Source organism: Gopherus flavomarginatus, chromosome 12 (genome assembly GCF_025201925.1).
Source record: "Gopherus flavomarginatus isolate rGopFla2 chromosome 12, rGopFla2.mat.asm, whole genome shotgun sequence".
NCBI lineage: Eukaryota > Metazoa > Chordata > Testudines > Testudinidae > Gopherus > Gopherus flavomarginatus.
Window position 1 is genome coordinate 15,941,159 of NC_066628.1, and position 6,865 is coordinate 15,948,023.

Genomic DNA, 6,865 nt, shown 5'->3' on the forward strand with positions numbered 1-6,865 from the left:
TATTCCCATTTTCAAACCAGCTCATTCATTTTTTGTGAAGAATGTGGAAAGAGAATTCTCCCTTGAAACTGGAGGACGAGGGGTGGTATCTTTCTTAGCAGGGACAGGAGTGCATTCTGTTAATACTAGGTTGACATGGGAAGAACTATAAGACTACCAGTAGGCACATAGATGATTGTGTGTTTCAAGGCAGAGACAGGGATGGAATAGATCAGTCTTCAATATATTCCTCTCCACTGACTTTCTGACTGACCTTGGACATGTTACTGGGACTACATTTTTCCATCCAATAGGAGTAGGGCACCTAATTTACCTAAGCTTTTTTGAGAATCTCAGCCTGCTGGTTGACCTTAGACTATATCTTTGTAAGTCCAACATTGACAAAAGGTGGATTCTGAATTATAACTTTATTCACTGAGGCAAGATCCTCAGCTGACATATCTCAGTGTAGCCTGGTTTCTTTCAGTGGAGTTATGTTGCTTTCCACCAGCTGTGGTGCTGCATCTAAGGGTGAATTTCACTGGGGCGAATAGTGCCAGCACCACTTCTCATTACTTTTAGGATTTAAGTGGAAACTTGATGATAGATCGGTCTTTCCAATTCAATGGTGAGTGAAATTTGAGGAATAAAAAAATCACTTTAGAATATGGACACTATGGGCCAGATTCCCAGTTCATGTAAATCCACTAGTTCCATTGATTTAAAGGTGCTATGTCAATTTACACCCAGAGTTAGATTTACAAAGGGACATAGCTGTTCTAATGCTGAACATTGCAGTAGATAACTTTTAGGTAATTTTTTAATTACTTGGTTTCCAGATCCTGAGCTGGGCAGCAGGATCCCTACACAGTGAAAGGGGAGATATAGGCACCTAAGAATGGGATTTTAAAAAAGCCAACATGATAGAGGTTTCCTTAGCCAATGGGAAAGGCCAAGCAGAGGGTTGTATTCTAAATCCCGCAGCTGTCACAGGAGTTCAGTTCCTATCTTCTCAGTGGGAGCACACCTCCTTTGCCTTGGGATTCTCAGCTGGGAAGTCTCTAACCCCACCTAAGGTGGAAAGAAACCGTGGTGAGAGAGAGGACAGAAGAAGGAGAATTAGGTGGAGAAAACCCCTCACCTTTTATCCTAGCAGTTAAGGATGTAGCAGACCCTCTTCAAGTGCCTGGTAAGGAGAAAGGTTTTTAAAAAGGGATCTGCTTCCTCCCATGTGGGTGTCCTAACCACTGCAATATGGGATACCTGATCTATGTCTCAATCTCTCCTAATAGAGCATTAATTCCTTTGTGCATCTTGGCCCAGCTAGGGATCACACTCATTATTAATTATTGTTGGAGACAGAGATATTAATAGGGAGGAATCCTATAAAATACTACAGATATTAAATAGGGTTTTCAACAAAATACTCTGGAAGAACTACAGAATGCAATAGACAAAGATGTTCTTTTCATAGAACTGGCCAGATCCTCAAGTGGTATAAATTGGCCATAGCTCCATCGAAGACAGTGGGTCAGATTGAAAGAGATATTGGCCCAAAGAGAGAAAGAGAGCACATGAATGGCTCTAGATCCTGGTGCTTCTATCACTCACCCTAGATGGAGACCCAGGATCTCGTTCCCTTGGCTCCAGTGTCTCTTCTACCCAATGGGGATATGGCCTGCTGAGTTTAATGGAGCCACACTGATTTAGACCAGATGAGGCTTTGGCCCAAAGTGTCAGATGCCAGTGCCAGATGCCAAACACAAGTTATCCACAGTTCTATGCTCTTTGTTTTGTTTGTTTGTTTGTTTTTAAATAAGATCGACACTACTTGAAAAATTTGAATTTCCCCAACATTTTCCCTATAGCTGTTTTCACATCCTTGTTTTTCAGGCTGTAGATGATGGGGTTTAACATGGGAGTCAAGATGCTGTACTGGATGGAGAACATTTCATTCAGAACCACAGAGGAGATTGAGCTGGGTTTTGTGTATTGGAAAAAAGCTGTCAAGTACAACAAACCAACCACAATAAGGTGGGAGCTGCAGGTGGAGAAGGCTTTACGCCTGCCCTCCGCAGAGCGTATCCTCAGGATGGTGGAGATGATATGAATGTAGGAGATCAGGGTGAAGAGAAAGGAGCTTGATCCAAGTATGACAACAGAAGTAAAAAGCATCACTTGATTGGTGAGGGTCTCAGTGCAGGACAGACGTAATAGACTAGGGAGCTCACAGCTGAAATGGTTGATTTGATTGGCCCACAGAAATGCAGCTTGAGGGCAAAAACAGTGTTAAGCAGGGCATCTATGAAGCCTATCACCCATGCACCACTCACCAGCTGAAAACAGATCCCTTTGCTCATTGTATCCATGTAACGTAATGGGTCACAGATGGCAGCGTAGCGGTCATAAGCCATTGCTGAGAGAATATAACTTCTGTAACAGCTGGCAGGAAAATGAAGAACATCTGTGTAATGCAGCTATTGACAGAAATGGTTTTGTGCTCTGCTAAGAAATGCACCAACATCTTAGGGACAATGGCTGAGGAATAGCAGATATCAACAAAGGATAAATGAGACAGGAAGAAGTACATTGGGGTGTGAAGGTGAGGATCAGCCCTTATCACTAGCATGATCACCATATTTGCCAAAAGCATGATTAGGTAGACAACTAAAAACACCAGGAAGAGGAAAATCTGCATCTGTGGGTCATTGGAAAGTCCCAGGATAATAAATTCAGTCACTTCGGTTTGATTTTCCATGGATCCTTACTCAGAAAAACAGACCAGTCAGACTGGAAAAATAAAATGAACACACAAGTAAATTGAAATGTCCTGTGGAGATCATCTGATCAGTAGGATGAATGTAAAGAGGTCTACTACATCCTATAAAATGTGTGTTTAAAATAGACAAAAATGGGCTAGATGCAGAAAAGGACTTTGGTGCCAAAAAACCACTTTAGTTCCCTAAATCCCAGGATCAGGCCCTACTGGTACTCACAGAAACTCCGCTCAATTCTAAAATATTGTACAAAAACTACAGAATATAGTATCTGTAGTATCTTATTGGATTGATCCCTATTAAAATCTCTAGAATTCCAGAAGAAGAGGAAGAAATCTGTGAGATCTAGAAATTCTGGTTTTCTACTCAACAGTGTATATAGCCTGTCAACCCAAACCAGTATGGAGAATATGGCATTCATAAAAATTATCAATTACCTCTAAAGTGGGCCTCAGAAGACCATATCTGGATGACAGCCTCCTCCCCAGCAGAGTGTTTTGTGTGGAGGTGGGCAACCTCATGAATCATGCAACTGTCCAAACAACCAGAGATCATTTGTGACAACAGAGTGAAAAGGATTGTCTTATAAACCAAGAAGTGATCTGCGGTTGTTTTTTGACAAAACCAGAAGAGAGAGCCTGGAGCAAACAAATGCTCCAACACTGGAAGGAGAGAAACGACAACACTGAGAAAGAAATGACCGAACATAGACTCACTGCACAATTGAGAGCTTTATTCCAAAGAGGAGAATTTACACAAATGAAGATTGAAAGTCTGAAAACGGAGATTAGTCATGTAGAACTATGTACAAACATTTTGGTGGGAGCAGTGACATAGGATAAACAGAAGCCAGACATGGAAGTAAATGTGAGGACAAATATGAGTGAAAAAGCACCTGAAGAAAGTATAGAAAATATGAAGGATTTGTTGATCAAGATCATGCAGAGCCTAAGAGACATTGAGCATCAGCCCTACCAACTGTGAAATTTGTAGGCCATCACACACTGGATGATACAATGAAAGCACTTAATGAAATGGTCAAGGAAACTGGAGAAAAAACAACAAGGATTAGCCAGTACAATTATATAATTTATGCTACAGTTACAGTAGCAGCTCTTTGGTTTAGCATCAAGCATCTGAACATATGAACCATTGGAAAACTTCCTATCTTCAAGAACCTCCATGAAATGAATGTTAAAACAGAAGAGTATGGTTTTGCATTGAGATACCAGCCTACTGGATGAATATGAGAAAAATAATTTGAAGAGAAAAAAGCAGCAAACAGCCTTGGAGATGAAATATCAGCTGAATAAAGGATGTGAGAGCTATGAAGTAACAACGTAAAAAGAAGCTGATCGCTTAGTGTCATGGACTTGAAAGATTTCAGCACAAAGTTATTAGTATCAAGAGAACAGCCACTTCACCAGAGACAGTAGGAGATTCTTTCATCTGATTGATATTGAAAAAAAGAATAGGCAAAAATAGAGAGCCAATAAATGATGTTGGAGAGTTACACTGTTTCTGGAAGGAAATCTGGTCTCAGACTGTATAACATGAGCAGAGAGTGAACCGGATTAGAAATGAAAGAAAACGTTTACAAAACACACCACAGAGGAATACACAGAAAGACCAATGAAAGAAATGACGTACTAAGATAAATGACAAAATGGAAATCAGCTGGACCAGAGGATGCATGGATTCTAGCTGAAACACCTTACAATACTCATAATTGTTTATTTGAACATCTTAGTAAATGTTTGAAGAATGGATTTCCAAGGTTGGTGACAGGGACAACTCTTCTCATTCAGTGGAAAGAAAAGAATGAAAGAAGCAGGTTGCAGTGATCCTATGAATTATAGAGCAGCAAAGAATCCTGTGGCACTTATAGACTAACAGAGGTTTTGCATGCATCTGAGGAGTGGTATTCACCCACGAAAGCTCATGAAAATCTAGTCTATAAGGTGCCACATTCTTGCTGCTTTTACAGATGACTAACAGCTACTCTGATACTATGATATAGACTGACCTGTGTTTACCAACTATATGGAAACTTCTAACAATCATTCTGGCAAAGAAGATCTGGATAGGGCTAGCTCACAAATGGAATTCTGACCAAAAAGGCAGCACAGTAAACCTGAAAGGAACAAAATTCCACCTCTGGCTAAACAGGAGGATCACAGAAGATGCAAAACAAGGAAGAAAAAAGTTAGCGATGATGTGTGGGCAGACTACCAGAGAGCATCCAACAGTGTCTCACAATCAAGGATCACTGATACACTGAAAATGTCCAAGGTTCATCCACAGATCATTTCCTTTCTTCAGCAATCTGTATTTAACTGGAGCACTCGACTCTACCAGGAAGAGACTCATTGATGAGGTTCAAATTAAAAGAGAAATCTTTCAAGGGGATTCCTTAACACCAGTGCTGTTTGTGGTAACCATGCTGCCACTGACGTGGATGCTTGTTGAGATAACCACAATTTACCATATCAGCAAAGAGCAACAACCAGTTAACAATTTGTTAGTCATCAGCAATCTGAAACTACATGAACAGTCACAAAAAGGAGCTACAGAGATCGATGATATGTGGAAAAGTTTGGTGAAGATATAAAGCTACACGTTGGCTTGGCTAACTGTGTGTCAGCATCTCTAAAGATGGCCAGACTGGTACAATCTGATAACATACAAATTAATGAAGGAACTATCCATCATATCTCAGTATGACCCATACAAATATCTTGGAATCAGGGAACTGTCAGAGCTACAAAATAAGAAATTGAAAGAAAAAGTGAGGAAAGAATATTACAGATGTACAAGAACTACTCTATGGACAAAACTCAAGTCTAAGAATTTGATCTGAGCCATTAATATGTGGGGGATGCCGGTAGTACAGAATATTGCTGGAGTGATCAAGTGGAATGAAGAGGAGAAGGAAAAGAATTGACATCCAAAGAAGACAGACAGCTGCTGGTGATGCATAGAGTATTAGATAGCAATCAAGTCATAGACAGGATGTACATCCCATGATGTGATGAAGGAAAACCTCTGCTATCTGTGGAGGAAGCAATTGATAATGAAGACTATAATATCAAAATATATGAGGAGTCAACCAATATAAGAGTGTCTGTTCACGATAACAAGCAATGACTGAGCTGCATGCAAGCTAAGAAAGAATGAAAGAAAAGAGAAAGCAAACTGCCAAAAAAGATTTGATAGATTTACATAGAGATCAATACACGGACAGCGGTGGAGAGAGATCAAACTATTGGTGATAGAAGATTGACAAACTCATGACTTGTAGAAAGATCCCTCAAAAAAAGAGACAGAGCCTCATTATGAGTGGACAAGAAAATTCCTTAAAGGGCTTAATTATTTAAGAAGTAAAATTGACCGACAACTGTTCCCGAGCTGCAGACTGTGTTCTAAAAGGAAGAGATGATGGAGCATGTGTTGAGCAACCGCTAGAGCCTATCTGGGAGAGAATATATGAACAGACACAGTGAGGTTGCCAAGTGTCCATGTGTGCCACAATCTATGTGCTCTAGAGAATGAAGAGGTTAAGATTTATGGGCTCTGGCAATTATCACAGACCGAATGGTGCGGTCAGACATAGTTGTAGAAAAGACAACAAACAAGCCCATGTTAATTGATGTTGCCATGCCAGCAGACAGAAACATAACAAAAAAAACAACAAAACAAAAAACAAGGAGAGAGAATGAGGATGTATGAAGAAAGTTGCCTTGAAGGGAAGCAATTATGGAAAACTAAAACAAAGACAATCCCAGCAGTAATTGAAGCACATGGTACAATCCCTAGGGATAAAAAATTTTAGGACTGCAAGACATCATGGTCAGTGACTTCCAGCAGACAGCTCTCTTAGGCACTGTGAGAATGTGCAGGAAAGTCAAATGACAATGACAATGAATGAACTTGAGTCCTAAAATGCAAAGGAATTCTGTAAAGGTTTTAATAGAACTCCTGACCACACAAACCTACAGAGTTCCATCAGCCAGGATTTATTGGTGATCATGGGGACACATTTTAGACAGCAGCTTTTCTTCTTTTTAACTTAAAGATTTAATATGTTGTGAAAGCTATTTCTTTTCTAA

General features: G+C 40.1%; 1 pseudogene; it reads right to left on the reverse strand.

The window, feature by feature from the left end:
- Positions 1–1,749: 1,749 nt before the first annotated feature.
- Positions 1,750–2,737, reverse strand: LOC127032847 (olfactory receptor 1009-like; annotated as a pseudogene).
- Positions 2,738–6,865: the final 4,128 nt, after the last annotated feature.